This window comes from Pelodiscus sinensis, chromosome 7, assembly GCF_049634645.1.
Source record: "Pelodiscus sinensis isolate JC-2024 chromosome 7, ASM4963464v1, whole genome shotgun sequence".
Classification (NCBI taxonomy): Eukaryota; Metazoa; Chordata; order Testudines; family Trionychidae; genus Pelodiscus; species Pelodiscus sinensis.
Genome location: NC_134717.1, coordinates 35,177,146 through 35,195,769, shown reverse-complemented (window position 1 = coordinate 35,195,769; position 18,624 = coordinate 35,177,146). Strand labels below are relative to the sequence as shown.

Below are 18,624 nucleotides of genomic sequence, written 5' to 3'. Positions count from 1 at the left end.
GGTTGGGCTGATGTTTCCTCTATAAAGTTTTTTTAATGTAGTTTAAAAAAACCCATCTCTTGTCACATCTCACCCCAGGCAGAAAATTGCATGTAAACCAACAGAACAATGTTTTTCCTCAAATTAAAATTCCAAAAATTGATTAAATCTTAATTCGCAGACAGAGCTCAAAAGAAAACAACCCATTTCCTCCTCCCCCCTCCTTTGTCTTTTATCTTTCTGAAGCCTCTGTACTCTGCAGCTGCGGGGCTGAGGTTCAGTAAATCAGGAAAAGTTAAGGTCTGGCAGATGATTGCTGCTCTATGTGGTACAATTCCTGCTCCAGACCTTCTGGAATTACATTATCTCCCATATAATTTCATTCCCCACACTGAGCCTGCTCCCCTTCTGAGAGAGTTCTGGGGGCAGCTGCTACCAGAGAATAGGCCAGCTCTATGGTGCTGTTACATGGCAGAAGGGGGGTGGTAGTAATTTTGATGGAATCTATTAGTCCAAAGAGTCAGAGGGGTTGACACAACTGGTCTCTGAGCAAGATGAAATGGTTTGAGACAAGGCTTGGGATTTGGTTTATAGAGATTTCAGTCTGCTTAGTACCAGGGCAACCAAGCTGCTACAAGTTTTTAACCATTTATTAAAGATACAGAAAAGAAAACAACCCAGTTACAGCATTTGAAAAGTACATTATTAGGAAAGTCTTCTTAACATCCCTTGTTCCTTGTCCCTTTTGCTGGAGAGAATTTTTAGAAGGAAACCCTTCCAGTCTGACACTCTTTTAGGCGGCATTAAAGATGGTAAAAAAGAATTACCTTTTTGGGGCAGAAAGGGAAGAAGTTAGCTGCAAATGGATGGTGCTGTCATTGTTATTAAAGTTCAATCACGCATCCTAAGAGACACACACATGAGAGGAGAAAGAAAATAACAGCAAAGAAATGTGTCTTCCGTCTCCTCTGTTAACTCCAATATGTGACCTCCCTGCCTGGAAGAGTGAGCGCACAGACTTATTAGCTACTCTAGGGCCTGGTGAACTTGCACCAGCAGAGGGCTGTTTATGGCATTGTTTTCTTCTGCCTCTTTGATCACAGGCTTACCTCTGCAGTCTTGCCTGGCTAAGTCAGATTTTTATTAAGCCAGAAGGCAAAAAGGAGAGGACTAGGAAAGAGGAGAAATAAGATGGGGAAGGGAAATAACACATGGGGAAGGCCGAGGGAGAGAGAAAGAGACAAGTCTCACATATCAGATGGTATTCGGGATTTAGCCAGAACTGGTGGAGGTGCCGAGGTCATCTGGGTAACTCACTTTGGGGTAGGCTGGTAAGGACACCTTTTGGGATGGTGACAATGAAGGTCCAGCAGTGTCATGGTAGATCCTGGCGTCCCAGAAGACAATAGGTGTGGAAACCCTGATGGCAAAGCTTGTTCTTTTTTGTTCCTATGTCTTTTAGCTAGCCAGGCAGCATCCACTCATTTTCTCCTAAAGTCCTTTTTTTTTTTCCTAGCCAGGAAATGATGAGCTGAATAACCAATCCCTTCATTACTTTGCTCACTAAATAGGCTTAATTTTTAACACATCAGTTTGAGGGCATTGATTTCTAGATCCACACTTCTATTTTTTAGCAGACAATGGCTTCAAAACAGTCTTGAGTAAGCCTTTTTATTTGGACTAATTTAGTCTTTTAGTCTCCCTTTCATGACATTTCCCTTAAACATTTGGGCTGTGTCTACATTGGCACCCCTTTCTGGAAAAGGGATGCTAATGTAGACTTCAGAATTGCAAATTCTGCGGGGGATTTAAATATCCCCCGCGGCATTTGCATTTACATGGCTGTCGCTTTTTTCCGGCTTGGGGATAAGCCAGAGAAAAGCGCCAGTCTAGACGTGATTCTCCGGAAAATAAGCCCTTTTCCGGAGGATTTCTTATTCCTATTTTCAAATTATTGGTAATTTACTACTATACAGTATAATACAAGTCTGAGATGAAGAAATTCCATCATTCCTATAGAAAACAAGTATCTTTTCTCAGGAGCTCAGTGGCAAGTCCCAAGAAGGCTAGGTCAAGTTCTAAGGCTGTATGTTATACATTGAGTAATTCTCTGCAGTGGTACACATGTGCACTATATTGGCACTGGATGAAGAAAACCTGACACTGCAATTTTGATCTACAATTTTTAAATTTTGACCATTTGAACAGTCAACACATACTGCCATGTCCATAGTTACTACCAATGGTATCTGACCTATAGCAATAATTGCCTTTTCTAAACATTAAAGTATCTCCAATATCAATAAATGGTAGCTATGGGGTATGCTGATTTTTTTGATGATAGCCATTTGATTTGATTGCTATATGGCTTGATTTCATTTATTTTGCTATACCTGTATATGATTGAATAATTTTAGGAAAATTCGAAATAGCTTCAGAAGTCTGTGGTTATGTGCTTAAGCTCTGTTTTGCTTCTTTATTTTCTTTTGCACTTATTTGATATGATTTTCTCATTCTGATTTTTCTTGACACTGCTAACAATTCTGATGCCATACTGCAATTTGTTTTGTTCAGTGGGCTCTCTGTCAGATGTGTGAAGAAGCTCTTTGATTTGCTGCTTCAATTGTCTCTTTGCAATTGGTCATTTAGTTGTCATCAAGCTTTTTCAAGCTGTGCAAATAATGTACTACTCCAAGTGTGACTGGTGAAATCTGAATTTATTCTGATTTCCCGAAAGGGCAAAGGAATCACTCTTTGCCAATCAAAACTATTTTTCGTTTAATAGAAACTAAAGTTGTGCCTTACTCTGGGGGGATGGGAAGGAAATGATAGGAGAATAAAATGAAAGTTCAAATCCAGCTTAATGAATCATTTAGAAACAATAAATCCTATCCACCTAATCAGCAATCTTCACTGTCAAAACACAGCCTTGCTAAGAGAGGGAGTGTTAAAAGAAATTGGTCTTACAAATGCAACAGAAATAATGCAACTCCCTTTGTTCATTCTTTGGAAAGCTCCTGTTTTTAAGGAACAATGAAATACATTTTTTTCCTGTTTTTCTTCAACAAAGACTGACTATGGAAGCTTAATGAAAGGATTAGTTACAGAAATCTATAGGGTGATAGGGAAAGACTAATATGTATGGCAAGGTCACTCCAGCTGAGCACCAAATTGGCCACTTGCCAGGCTCCCAGCTGCTAGGTCTAAAATTTGCATACACTAGAGCAGTTTGCATCTGATTTATCTTGAATACAGAACTGGTTCCCACAGGCATTACAGATTCCAACAGGCAATGCCCCCTCTTCTTCTGAGTGACCCTTCTCACTGATCAATGTGTCGCATTGCCCTCTGGGACGGGTAGTTTCAGTGTACTTCACTTCAGTATTCAGATGAGTCTAGCCAAGTAAAACTCTGTAGGCCACATATGAACAAAAGGCTGCTTTGTAACTAGTGCTAGAAATTAAAACCCAGTAAGTGAAAGAGATTATAACTGGGGGCACAATCAATACCCTTTCCTGGAGCCTGCTTGCCCTTCCAAATAAGGCACAGAAGGCTTCTATATAGTGTGACACTCATGTCCTTCCATGTTTCCCTACCTCCAGTGTCCAGACAGATACAAAATTTACAGGGTTTTTCTCTACCCCCAGAAGGAGTCAGTCACTAGCCAGGAGACTTCCAACTCCCTCCGTGATTGTCTTCTGGCTCCTTACCAGCCATTGTAGCCTCTGGTGCTTCAGGCACGCAGGTGTGGCCAATCTTTAGGCAGGCATCAGGCTTCTTCCACCAGCCCCAATCTGTTGCTCTTGATTGGAGTGGAGAAGTCTGGGTTAACTAAATGCTCTTGCACCAGTACCCTGCCACAAAGAGCAAAAGAAGGGAAGTTAAAAGGAGTTGATTAGTTCAAATATAAATGATTTGCTTATGGGATGGGATATGTCTTAAGGAGAAATAAAAAGGGTGCTAGAACAGAAGGAAGGAAAGAAATAATAAGACTGGTTCAGAACCTACAGAAGTCAATGCAAGGATTCCCCTTCACTTCAGCAATCACTGGGTTAGGTGTCATGTGAGGTTTGAGGCATAGAATCGTAGGGATAGCGGGGCTGCTGCCACACCCTCTTGCTTGAAGTAGTAATAACAAATATCCAATACATGATTTCTACCCTTAACATGCCTGCTATACAAATTGTTCCAGTGCTACTGCATAGAATAGTCCATCTGAGAGAGAGAAGGTCAGTGGAGGACAAACATCTGAGGCCCATTCAGCTGTAAGTGTTTTCCAGTAATGAGAAGCAGTCAAAAATGTCAAATGGCTGTTGAGGAATTTGAACAATGTGGTGATGGAAGGAATTCCTATACTGTGAATGATGCAATTACTAAATATTACTAAATACATTCTGGAGAACCAAGAATGCAGCATGAGGGCATCAGTGTCAAAAAGACACTCTTCTGCCACATTAGCTATTGGCGATCTCCACAGTGTGGCAATAGTAGTGGTAGGATGCTCATATTGCCTGGGTGAGTCAATAAATTACCAACTTATTTCACATTACAATTTTGAACTGTCTAGAGAATATGCTGTAATCCTTTGAGGCAAAGGAGAATTGAGGGTTAAAATAGTCTTCTGTCTTAGCTATTAGTCTGAACAATGAAATATAAATATTTGGTTAGTGATGCCTGTGAGGACAAACCCAAGATGCAATTTATGCCCTTGATTCTGCTAGTGGAAAAGGCCTTAAATATGGCCAGTAGAACTGTGTAGCATGCTTGCCTTCCCCAGCATCCCTGAAGGGGCACAAGGAATTGGTATGCATCCTGCAACATATGAAGCATCTCTGCATGCTGCACAGGACTCCCCCAATCCTATCATCTCCCCATAATTGTCCTTTGTCAAAAGCCATAGGTATTTCTGAGCTTATGGCCTTTTGAGCTTGCAGACACATCACAGGTTGTCTTCTGGGGAAAGAGCAGCTGAGGAGTATTCAGAAAGATAATGCCTTCCTCCAGAGACACAAACAGCCCCACCAGTGCACTGTACAGATCACTAATTTAGGCTTTATACTCGCCCAGAATTTAGACTTCCATGTTTGAACAATGTAAAAAGAGCTCTGCAAGATTAATCTTCATGCATAGTCAGTGTAATGACTCTGCCCACACCATGCCTAGCTCTAGTTAGCGTAGCTTTTGGCCTCCTATATACACACCATGCTGAAATTTCAAGCCAATTGTTATTTTAAAAATGAGAAAAGAAACAAATATCTCCCCAACCCAGGAATAAGAAATTAATCTTACCATGGGCATGCATGCACTATGGCAGGGAAAGGGTCATTCATTACCATTCATGTCTATTAACACAGAGCCCCTCTTCAAGGCTCCATTCCCAAATAATATCAACAGCTGCTGTAATGTTTTGTGACCTTCAGCAACAGTACTTTTGTCTTTTGGGACTGAATTGATTTTCTCTGGCTACCACGTAGCGATCCAAAGTGTTCCTATTGACCCAGAGCTTGAAAGTGTGCACTACCACGAGAAGCAGAGAAATTAAAGTGATTTCAGCAGCTTTTAAGGCATCAGATTGAACATAAGAGGTGCAGGCTACATTGAAACAAAGCTCCCTCACTATTCTCTGAAATCATTTGGTTCTGTTGCATGGAAATTTGTGCATTTATGGGGGTGGAGGTCAATCGATTTCTAATATATAATCTCTGGGTTCTTTGATTTTATCCTGGGGAATTGACAGGTTTGCTTATTTAGGGCATTTTAAAAGTCTATCAAAGACACCCAGAATATTGGCTATTGGCAGAATTTTAGGTGTGGAAGTGTGTAAGGAATACCAGCAAATCACTGTTCCTGGAAAAGGGTTATGAAGCAGATCATCACATATAAGGGGCAAATCTGCACAGAAATCTAGAAACCAAAGGAGATTTCTTCCATGGAAAAAGCAGGGGTTTAGCTTTTTAGCTCGGTCATGGCTGTTCATACTAATGCCCTGTGCTTCTGGACTGCTTCAGGGGGCCTGTGCATGCAATGCCATTCAATCTCCCATTGACTGCTGTACTTGAATTTAAGGCTAATGAAGATACTCTGAGGAGAGGATTCCACAGGGTGCACCCATGATCCCCTCTTCTGCCTTATTCCCATGCATAGGTCTTCAGACCCACAAAAGGGTTTTTATGGTATCCAGAGAAAAGAAAGGGGCAAAGCTAAAGACAAGGCATTTTCCAGGTGTGTTGTCCCCTTCACTGAGAGAAGTGAAGGGGATGACTGGCCTGTAATAAGAATGGAAAATGGCACAACATAAACCCTCTCTCAGGAAAGTGACATTTCTCTTGTTCCAAGTAAAATGCTAGATGTTACTTGCTGGTGTACTGGACTGGAATGAAGAATTATTGATAGTTCATCTGTTTCCAGTACAAGAATTTGGTGATTATGCAAACCAATTGGGCCCAGTTCTGAAGTTGATGGAAGTCTTATCCAAGTAACTGAATGTAGCATGAGGCCTGTAAAGTAAAAGCAAGGATTTGAAACACTGGTTTTACAAGGGGTGATCACATTAGACATGGATAATCGTTACAGAAATACGCATCTTCAAAGGTTATTACATAATTAAATGTCAGGTTCCAATTAGGTAGTCCTAATCTAGGCAAAATGTCCTAGTGATGTCAACTCTTGTTTTGCCTGAGTAAAGACTTCAGAAACAGACCTCTCTTTCTCTTTGGATGTGTAATGTTCTTTAGACGTTAATGTACACACTCAGCTGTGCTGCTTTGATATTTCTTTATTCCTCAAAAGCACAATCCAGCATATGACATACTGTACTTTAGTGATGCACTCCAGGAAATCCTCAAAGCACTAGAGGAATTTAATGCCTCTCAGTTCCAAATCTGCTCATGCATAACGAAGGTTAGAATACACTTCCTCAGCGAATATATTTCTGTTCAATAGGGCAGGAGAGGAAAAGACTCAGGTGAATTTATTTAATAATTGATAGTGGAAATAGACTCTAATGAAATTTCCATCATCCAGAAACATGAACTCTACCTTATATTTACAGTCCTTTATTTGTCTGTTGATACCTGACTTGGCAGCTTTCTTGAATTCTCTACTTGAACACGAAGAGGCGAAGGGTTCCTCCTGTGATAAGAGAGGGCTCATGAGAAAAAAAAATGCATACGATTCTCACACAGATTCTTTCATATTGTTCGATCAGGGGAAGGGAGGGTATCCCCCTAACCCATCTAAAGGACTGCAGGAAAACTCACAAACCTTGCAAATCAGAGGGAAACAGAAAAAAGCCGAGGCCCTGTGCATTGAGGCCTGCACCTTTCCAACAGCAATGCATTCTGCCAGCAGCAGCTGCTCTGGAAGCCCTCATTAGAGGAAGATCCCTGTTGCAGAGGAAAGGTCCATGGAAAAGGATACAGCCACAAGCTGCATTATCTTTTCTTTGTAAATTTTGCAGGACTTGGGGAAAGGGGAGAGGATGTAAACCTCCCAAAATATGCATCCTGTTGGCCTTATTCCTAACCTACCCAATTTCCCCTTAGCCCTCCTAGTCTCCATCTTCTCCACTTGCACAGATTTTTGGGAGGCCTATAGGGTGGGAAAGTGGTGTGTGGAAAGGCATTGACTCAGAAAAAGTGGAGCTGAATGCACTTTATTGCCACATATCAAAATCACCTGAAAAATCCGCCGTAGATACTAGAATAATAGAATAGAATCCTAGGGCTGGAAGAGACCTCAGGAGGTCATCAAGTCCAGCACTCTGCCCAAAGCAGGACCAATCCCAACTTCTGTGACTCTTCAAGTTCAGGCCGGCATCAGATAAACCATTACAGGTAATAGTCTTCTTAGCTGGATGCATAGTTGCAACTCCCCTTAAAAGGGAGTTGAATGTATGTGTGTGTGTGTGTATGTACCCTGAAAAAATATGTATGTATCTACCCTGAAAAAATATGCCTTCAAGTGTACAGAACAAAATAATATCATGGGATTATAAAAATGTTCCATATATTATCGTTTGAAATGCAACACATTTTGGGAAGCAGCACTTTAACTGGAAATAATATGCTTCTCAATCACCCTTGTATAAACAGAGGTAACTGGGGGTATCATTGTGTAAAACCAGTGAGAAGAGAATTAGGGTATGTCTAATTCAAACTAACGCATCCATACTAAAAAAACTAGTTCGAATTAGCGTTTTGCTAATTCGAACTAGCATGTCCACATTAAGCGGACCCTGAACCGGGGTTAAGGAACCAGTGCCGGCAGGGCATCAGATGAGGACTTAGAGCATGGAGCTGCTGTCTCAGGCTAGCCGAGGGCTGTGCTTAAAGGGACCCGACCCCCACCCCGGTTCTCAGGGGTGCCCCGCTTGCAAAGCAGACCTGGCTTGGATTGCCCGGAGTACCCACACTGGGCACATCACAGCACTCGGCCATCAGACCGGCTGCACTTGCCGCAGGCTGCCATCTGGGGAGAGGGAGCAATTGGGGGGCTGCAGGAGAGCTTCCACCCCCAGAAGCCCGCAGAGCCAGCCCAGTCCTCCACATCGGGGGCTCGTACCCCATTCCTCCCTCACCTCCTTCCACTTACCCTTCCCTAGCCCCCCTTCCTGATGTACAAATTAAAGAAAACGTGTGGTCAAAAACAGAATCTCTCTTTATTGAACAAAACTGGGGGAGACTGGGAAAAGGAGGTGGGAGAGGGGAAGAGAGAGGGTGGGAGAGGGGAGGGCAACTAAAATGATCAGAGGTTTGGAACAGATCCCATATGAAGAGAGGCTAAAGACACTGGGACTTTTCAGTTTAGAAAAGAGGAGATGGAGGGGGGATAGGATAGAGGTCTATAAAAGCATGAGTGGGATGGAGAGGGTGCATAAAAAAGTTCTTCATTAGTTCCCATAATAGAAGGACTAGAAGACACCAAAGGAAAGGAATAGGTAGCAGGCTTCAAACTAGTAACAGAAAGTTGTTCTTGACAAATCAAAGAGTTAACCTGTGGAACTCCTTGCTGCAGGAGGCTGTGAAGGCTACAACTAGAACAGAGTTTAAAGAGAAGTGAGATCAAGTCATGGAGCTTGGGTCCATGGAGTGGTATTAGCCAGGGGGTAGGAGTGGTGTCCCTGCCCAAAGTTTGTGGAAGGCTGGAGAGGGATGGCACGAGACAAATGGCTTGGTCACTGTCTTCAGTCCATCTCCTCCAGGGTCCCTAGGGTTGGCCGCTGTCGGCAGACAGGCTACTGGGCTAGATGGACCTTTGGTCTGACCCAGGACGGCCATTGTAAGCTCAGGGCTCAGGGTCAGGGGTCTCAGTGGACCACCTTGATTTTCATGCACACCTGCTCCTGGGTGACCAGGCTGGAAGCTCTCCTGCCCTAGATGGCCACTTTCCTGTGCCTTGTGTGGAGGTCATGGACGAGGTCCACGATGTCCGCACCAGACCAGGCAGGTGCCCACCTCTTGCGGTCCCGGGCAAGCTCCCGGGAGCCACCAGCCTGGTCCCAGAAAGAGGGCGAGGGCTGGGGGGCATCGGGTGGCTGGCTTGATTCGTGCCAGGTTCAGGGTCTGCTACCTGGGTGCTGGCAGGCTTGCACCTGGCACGGGCACCATAGCCAGCCCGTGCCCCTTTAAGGAGTCTGGGGCTGGGAGGGGGGCAATAGAGTTTCCCTGGTGTTGGCCAGAGGGGCCACCAGGGAGAGCTCTGGAGGGCTAGCCTCCCACTAGTTCGAATTAAGGGGCTACACACCCCTTAATTCAAACTAGTAAGTTCGAACTAGGCTTAGGCCTCGTAGAATGAGGTTTACCTAGTTCGAACTAAGCGCTCCGCTAGTTTGAATTAATTTTGAACTAGTGGAGCGCTAGTGGAGCGCCTATCAAAGTTAATTTGAACTAACATCCGTTAGTTCGAATTAACTTTGTAGTGTAGACATACTCTTAGGGTGTGTCTAGACTACATGCCTCCGTCGACGGAGGCATGTAGATTAGACAGATCGGCAGAGGGAAATGAAGCCGCGATTAAAATAATCGCGGCTTCATTTAAATTTAAATGGCTGCCCCGCTCTGCCGATCAGCTGTTTGTCGGCAGATCGGGGCAGTCTGGACGCGCCGCGTCGACAAAGAAGCCTTTCTTGATCGGCACAGGTATGTCTCGTGAAACCAGGTTTACCTGTGCCGATCAAGAAAGGCTTCTTTGTCGACGTGGCGCGTCCAGACTGCCCCGATCTGCCGACAAACAGCTGACCGACAGAGCGGGGCAGCCATTTAAATTTAAATGAAGCCGCGATTATTTTAATCGCGGCTTCATTTCCCTCTGCCGATCTGTCTAATCTACATGCCTCCGTCGACGGAGGCATGTAGTTTAGACGTACCCTTAGGCTACGTCTAGACTGGCCCCTTCTCCGGAAGAGGCATGCAAAGCAGGCAAGTCAGAATAGGTAAATCCGCGGGGGATTTAAATATCCTCCGCGGGATTTAAATAAACATGGCTGCCGCTTTTTTTTCGGCTTGGGGAAAAGCTGGAAAAGAGCGTCTAGACTGGCGCGATCCTCCAGAATAAAGCCCTTTTCCAGAGGATCTCTTATTCCTACTTCCAAGCCGGCACTGTGGCACTGTGTGCCTTACTTTCTTTCAGATCTAGGGTTACACAAATTAGTATTCTCCACCCGATTGACTTTAATGAAATGGGCTGTGGGGTTTTTTTTTGGGGGGGGGGGGTGTCTGACAGCAAGTCAATGAATCCATCAGCCTCCCAACTTTTTAGGGATGAACTGGCTCAAAAGTTCAGAGAAACATTTATTTGGCTGGTTAAGTTCCCTATTAGCATTTGGAGTCTAGTTTTAAGCCCCAGACTCTGCAACACTTAATCTATACAGGTAAATTTCTTCACTGACTTCAGTGGGACTACTTGTGTCTAGGCATTTCCAGGATGGGGCACCTGGCAGGCAGTCGTATGAAGTACTATCAGAAGACTGACCCCAAGGTAGGATCTTATGCTAATAGTTCCCACTGCTTTGTCTGTAAAGCCTTCAAAAGCCTTATAAACACAAAGGCTACGTCTAGACTGGCACGATTTTCCACAAATGCTTTTGTGGAAAAGCATCTGTGCCAATCTAGACGCGCTTTTGCGCAAAAAAGCTCCGATCACCATTTTCACGATGGGGGCTTTTTTGCGCAAAACAAATCGGAGCTGTCTACACTGGCCCTTTTGCGCAAAAGCTTTGCCCGAATGGGAGCAGCATAGTATTTCCGCAAGAAGCACTGATTTCAGACAGTAGGTAGTCAGTGTTCTTGCGGAAATTCAAGCGGCCAGTGTAGACAGCTGGCAAGTCTAGATGCAGCCAAAGGCAATGCACAACTGCTGAGGCCTGAGCAGGTTGCAGTCAGTCAGAATTAGGGAAACTTATACCAACTCTCCACATGAAAGTATTACCTGAAGAACTGGAGGTCACTAAAAGAGTCAGTGCCCTCATATTTGTCTGATAGAAGACAAAATCTAGAGGTCAACAGTGTAGAAACAATGAGACAATTGCAAAAGTAGGCTTTAGGATCACAGCTGTGGGCAAGCCCTGAGTACTAGCTGTCCTTGAAGGAAACAGGATGTCACCTAGTCATGGCCCAGACAATGGAACCTGGCAGCTCCACTGCCTAGTACACTATTTGTGGAGTAGTTTCAGACATGTGTTATAATAAAGGCTGACAAGATGTTTAAAACGTGAAGAAAAGATTCTCAGGTCCAACTCCTATAAGCTACAAGCTTCACAACATAACATTGCAGTGCATAACTGAGCATCTTCATATTTTTATCATATAAATACAAACACACACACACACACACACACACACAGAAAGAGAAAGGGAGAGACGAAGCAAAGTCATTTTTAATTTTCTTGAATTAAAAAGCAACATATAACTCTTACTGTGGCAGCAATACTGTTTTCAATCATTTTAGCATCATATGTTTGGGGCAGAAACAGGTGGGCCATCATGTTAATTGAAGTGACAGATCAAATATGAAAAGTACATTTGATATGCTATTAATAGTATGTGAAATATCTAGTCAACTGCTGATTTTATAAACAGCGTGAGTGTGTTTGTCTTCTGTGTTGAAAGGCACAATAGAGTGACTCATGAGAGGGACTGTACAATTGTGGTATTTTCAGTAATGCCAAAGACTTAATTGTAATTTCCCTTGCAAAGCCTTTGCTAAAATGTGTAATTGTGGGGAAAAGTTGTTGTAGGTTGTAAAGTGAACATATTATTTTTCGCTCCACTGGTGATTTCTATCTTCCCCCTTCCCAATACATTTGGTCATTTTTGTTCGTGAGAAAGATCCAGGTTTTGTTCTGGGACCAAAGATTTGTTTCACCATCTTGTAAGAAAGGTTCAGATTTACTGCCCTTACTCACCTGAGTACTAACTTGTTCTCTGAGTATTTTCACTGATTTAAATACTATTTGAAAAGTAAACTACTACCCTGTGTATCTGTGTGGCAGAAATTGACCCAAAATAAAAATTGCTAATGTTTGTAAGAAGAATTTTGCAGATACTTATGGCTAAAAGATCGGCATGTACACTATAAGGGTACGTCTACACAGTAGTGTTATTTTAAAATAATGTCAGTTATTCTGAAATAACAGTCTGTGTCTACACTAGAAATAGTTATTTTGACAATGTCAAAATAATGTTGAGCTGGAGGACTTCTTACTCTGATTCCTGTAACCCTCATTTTATGAGGAGGAAGGGAAGTCGGAGGAAGAGTGCTCTCTCTTTGACTTCCTGCTGTGTAAACAGTGCCAAAAGCCGAAATAAGCTGTTTCAACTTCAGCTAAGCAATTGATGTAACTCAAGTTGTGTAGCTTTAGCTCTGCTGAATAGATGTGCCCTATCAGGTGGACTCATTGGATGGTTCATCAGAGAGAACAGCTTGATATATTATGGAAAATCACAAAGTTAAAACCAGTTTTTTCCTATTAGACATTTCTCACACCTACCATAATTTGACTGGTTTCCATTGTTAGCAAAAGTCTGTTCAGATGCTACAACAGTCTTTTAAGGTCCAGGCATGTTGTTATTTCTATAACTGACTCAGAGTTAAAACTGGGAGAAATTTGTGCTCTAGTCCAAAATTTGGAGTGAAATCCTGGCACCACTGAAATCAATGCAAATTTTGTCATTGATTTTAGTAGAGTCAGGATCTTAGATCAGATAATGTTCAGAGTTTATATGGTTTAAAGTGGATTTAGCCCGTATTTAATTATCCCTGACACACAGGAAGAAAGACAAGTTGCAAGTCTGGAGGCTCACGGTTTATAAACCCTCCCCAGGTGCAAGAAGCCAACAGTGTGCCTCAGCCCCAAATCAGATTATTTCCAACCCTCCCCTGCTTATCAGCCCCATTCCAGTCTCTGAGGGCAAACCCTTAAAGGTGCCTCTATCCTTTTCCCCTAACAGATAATACCCCGATGCCTTCAAGTTGCAAGCCTCACCTGACCACACAAAGGCTGTATACCCTCACACTGAAGGGCCAGGTTAAAGAGTGAAAAATTCAGCGTACAGTAGTAATTCAGTTTATTTTATGACTTAAATACCTATGGCAATCTTTAGGTTGGAGCTAAGGCAAGATGCAGTGGATCTTATGAGTTGTATTGCAATTTCCTCTTGTGGTTTTCTTTAAAGGGATAAACATTTCTTTTCAATTATGTTATAATGTTTTAAAAGCCTCTCTTAGCAGCCTTAGTTTGGTGTCTGCCGTTGCCTGTTGACACAAATTTAGTGCCCAGGTTCAGACATTTGAGCTATTATGTTTGTGCACAATTTTAGTTATACAATTAGGGAGTTGCTGTATCATCTGTAGCATCAGATATCACTTTGGTCACACTTAGCAGATCTGTGTCTATTGCCTATAGAGTCATCAGTTCTTTGCATGGTTTACATACTTACAGACATCTCTTCTTGAAATAATTTTGGGGGAAAGAGATGTAATTTTATCATCCATGAGTAACTATGAAATCAATTATCAATCCCAATAAGATTCTTTTAAACTCATTTATGAAGTTGTCATGGAAGAAAACATGTTAGATCACTCCGATATGCTATTAGCCTATCCATATAGAAACTCTTTTACCAGGGGAAGTGTAGAAAACCATGATAACCTAGCTATCTAGATTACCATGATCATTTATATGTGTCAGCTCTATAAAATGGTGTGCAGACACCAAAGGATTCAACGTTTATATTTGACACTTGAAATATCAGCCCAGTGCATTAAGTAAGAAAGGCCCAGCTACTATCAAGACAACAGAGAAGGTGGAATATGAGGCTTCAGCAAAGTTTGATTTCATGTGGATTAGGAAAGGTAACTGGAGAGCGAGCAAAGAGTGTCTCAAATAATGATAGTGAAGACAGCAACTATCAGCATAACATTGGGTTTGCAACTGACAGCCACTTGGCAGCAGCAGTAACAAATGTCCTACAAGCAGATTGAATTATCCAGGTGAAAGTTCCATCACTAGATGTGACAAATGATGGAGCCTATACTTTCAGTGATAGATTCAAACTCGCAGTAAAATGCAACAGATCAAGCGCTTAGTATAAGTATTTATTTGCCAGTACTTTGAATGTAAATGTTGACAATGATTTGGCCAAAAGAAAAGGAGTTCTCAGAAGATAAAACTCAAAAATATAGTTACAACAGTAGCCACAGGAGTTAGTGGATACTGAACCTTGTTATGTGACTGTGGGCAACTAATTTTTGGAACGTCTTCTGTGTGACAGGTCACTTGGGCCACAATGTGAAAGCCAGTCTTTGATCAGCACTTCAATGAGTTTATGTCTACACTGCGTACTTTTTGTGGAAGAGGAAATGCAAATGAAGCGCTCATTACCTTTTTCTGGTGCTTCATTTGTATAATCTCTTCCAATGCCTTTTACACAAGAGGTTTTTGTGCAAAAACAATCAATTTGGACGTGTCCGTTTTGCACAAAAAACCCTTTTTGGGCAAGATCCTTATGCTTCATTTGCATACTTCACAAAAAGTATGTAGTGTAGACAAAGTCTGTGTCACACCTTTATTTCATAATACTGGACAACAAGGGGGGCAGCTCTCTTGCTAATGTACATCAGTGCAGATCTATTGTTATCAATGGAATATATATCATCTGACCTTAAATAATTGCAAACATGGATCAAATGAAGCCTCCTATATCTCAGTCTGGAAGGAAACATGGACAAGAACTAGAAAAGTGGCTTCAGTACTTCCAAGTTTCCCTGAAAGCAACAGGTATTGTAGAGATACCTACAGAGCGAGTAAAAACCTCCAATCTTCTACTTGACCTAGAAGCATTGGAAATATTCAGGAATTCCAATGAAAGCATTGTAAACACATGACATGCACTGACAATGTAGAATCTAGTGGCTATTATTACATACCTTTGGCTGGTGCATATCTCCTTACAGGGAAGCGTGGGGTTTTTTTTTTCCTCTTTCACATCAGACCACAAGTAGTTTGAGTGAGCCACTCAAAGAAGTGCCATTGCAGCAATAATATGTGGCCTCAGATTACTCTGTAGCAAAAGCTTGTTCTGGATATTGTCCAACAGGAAAGTTCTACTCCCATGAGATATACACTAAGCTTTGTGAGCCATACTGTCCCAGGTAGCTTCGATTGTTTCACTGTAGTTGTATAATATCCAGCAGTGAAGCAGCAGTACTGAATGTGACAGGACATAAGGTAATGTTAGCAGTTTCTTTACTTCTCTGTGTAATGTCCTGAAAATATATAGACTCCTGAAGCAGCTCATCAATGAATGGATTCTGAAATCCAGAGACCATGGAGAAGCCAGCAGTAGAACCAAATTGGGCATGAAATGCAAGAGTAGGTAAAAATGAATAGGAAACAAAAATGATAATGAAAGGCTACGTTTGTCAGCATGACACTGACAGGCAAAATGCATTCAGGAAGAGCAGGTATGACTTCTTGAAGAAAAGAACAGGAGATGTGAAAGTATTTACTGAAAGGAAAACAGGCTTTTCATATTGGTGTACAAATATAGCAGAGGCTAAAGGTTACCAGTGGGTCACATAGTTGACAGTATTGCAAAGAAACCTTCTAAGCAAGGAAACAGTAACTCTTAGACTTCTAAAATTTTCAAAGAGGCCTAAGGGAAAATTAAAATGCGATTAGGACAAACAACTCCTTTTCACAACACTGAAAATCGCAGTTTCACTCTATCTCCTTTTCACTATTTGTAAAATGAAATTAAAGACACTTGAGCAACTAACTAATGATTCCTAAAGTGTTTTGAGGAAGGTGACACACATATGTTTGGTATTATTTTATAGCAATATAGGAAAGGTGGTCAGACGCACTGCAATAATCATATTAATGTTCTTGTTTTTCTATGTAAGGGATGTGTCTGAATAGAAAGCATAACTTGCACCTGACTTAAGAAAATAAGGCATTATGAAAGTAAAGCAACTTGCTCACACTGATGATCTGTTCCTACAACTGGGATCCAAGAGGACATTCTATGCTTCTTTGGCTGTGTCTATTTTTTTTTTTTTTTAAATTAATGGAGATTGCCTATCTCTTAGAACTGGAAGGGATGTTGAAAGGTCATCAAGTCCAATCCCCTGCCTTCATAGCAGGACCAAGTACCATCCCTGACAAATTTTTGCCCCAAATGGCCTCCACGAGTCTTGAACTCACAACTTGAGGTTTAGCAGGCCAATGCTCAAACCATTGAGCTATCCCTCCCTGCTTTTTGAAAAAGCTTGCTGTTTTTGAGAGAACCGCATCTAGACCACGATTTTACATTCAAAATGGTGCTTTTTTGAAAGAGCACCATTACGTGATTATGCAAATGAAGCATGGGATATTTAAATCCCCACTTCATTTGCAATTTCAGAGTGTCTAATTTACATCCCTCTGTTGAAAGAGGGATGTAGTCTAGACACAGTCTTTTTTACGTCATTAAGTAACAAAAATTCCAATAGTTTTGTCTTTCACTAGGAATTGGTATAGATTTTAGGGGGGAAACCAACACATGTTTAGTGCTAAAAATAAATTCTGAAAGAGCACTGATGTGTCATTTCCATTGAAACTTTGATATTCCATGAGACTGTGCTATAGAAATCCCAGAGAATGTAATTATTCATAGTAGCGAGTGCTTCACTGCTAATGCTGATAGCAATGAATTGTTTTGACAATGCTAAAGACACACTTTTCCAAGTTATAATACTTTGCATAGGCCTTTTGCCATAGGAAGAAAGGAAATAATGAATTGGGGTTTTACCTGAGAATTATTGCAAAACATAGAAGAGCCTCATATAGAAATAGACTTTAAAAGGGAAATGTGAGTTAAAGAGCCTTTGGTCAGTGGAAAAGACTATTCTCTGGTCACACATACATAACAAATGCTGTCAAATAAATTGTGGGGGGTTTTTTTAGGAGAATGGTTCCATTATCAAAAACCTTACACAGATGTGATATTCACAACTGATATTTAAAACATCTGTGAACACTGCTAGATAACACAAAGAATAAAAAAAGTAGATTGAAGACACAAGGCAGGACAGAAAAAATATTTTCAAAGGAGAATATTTAAGTTATAAAAAAGAGCACAAAGAAAAGGAAGACAGTAGATATCATTAATCAAAAATGTGTCTGAGACCAATTTTATCTATCAAGCTAAGTTTTAGTGTGAATGGCTGATGCCTTTATAGAGTGGGAGCTAAAAAAGCCCTTTAGCAAGGGTGGGGAGGGGAAGCTCCTCCCCCCATACCCCACATTTGTATGGGCATATTGCTGGCTGTTCTCCTTTGTCAGAGAGTGAGGGGAAAGTGCACAGTTTACTGCATTCCTCCCTCTGGCCTGGGAATGCAGGGAGCTGACAAACCTGGACCTACCCCAACTGGGAGACATGCTCCCCTTCCCCAGCCTTGCCCAATGGCGCTGGAGTGGCTGTGGACAGGTGGTTCTCACCTCACTCTAAGATGCTACAGTGAGAGAAGGCTGGAGTATTCCTCTCTGTCTGGGGCAGCCTGACCCACTCATCCCCATCCCCATCCCAGAGCAATGTTTAAATGAAGCGAGTACATTTTCATTTTATTTTCCAAAAACAAAAATTAATTGAGTGAAGGACCCGAGCAACGCCAGGTAAATTTTGTAGTATATTAGTAAATTACTAGTCCTTCATAGAGTCCAACAAGTCAATACGATGTTTATAACTATGGCTTACAGCAGGAGTGGGCAAATACTGGCCCGTGGGACAGATCTGATCTGCAACAGTTAGCCCCTGCACTATCTACACTGCTCTATTTACCTTCACCTCCACAGGTACAGGGAATCATAGTTCCCATTGGCTATGGATCACCTTTCCCAGCCAACAGGAGCTGTGATCGCCTGTACCTGTGGAGGTGCAGGTAAATATAGTAACAGCAGCTCACCAGTGGCTAACTGTAGTGAACTGCCACCATTTTATTGTCTAGCCCTGGCTTACTGACATCTGTAATACCTTAGTAGACTCATAGATTTGAAAGCCAGGCAGAGAGGATTACGATAATTTCGTCTAACCTGTGTAACTCAGACCAAGAAACATCCAACAATTGCTACATCAATTTCATATTTTCCGTTTCAGATACAGCACT

General features: G+C 41.9%; 1 protein-coding gene and 1 long non-coding RNA gene across 2 annotated transcripts in view; one reads left to right on the top strand and one right to left on the bottom strand.

The window, feature by feature from the left end:
- The window catches only part of KCNH7 (potassium voltage-gated channel subfamily H member 7), a 406,542-nt gene that overhangs the window by 134,202 nt on the left and 253,716 nt on the right, over nucleotides 1-18,624 (top strand). The gene's annotated exons all lie outside the window — the stretch shown is intronic.
- On the bottom strand, nucleotides 2,034-15,826 carry LOC142830179 (uncharacterized). The gene is made up of 3 exons (XR_012905189.1): nucleotides 15,406-15,826; nucleotides 7,018-7,110; nucleotides 2,034-3,833 (listed from the first exon to the last, which is right to left on the bottom strand). It is a non-coding gene; the product is annotated as an uncharacterized LOC142830179 (long non-coding RNA).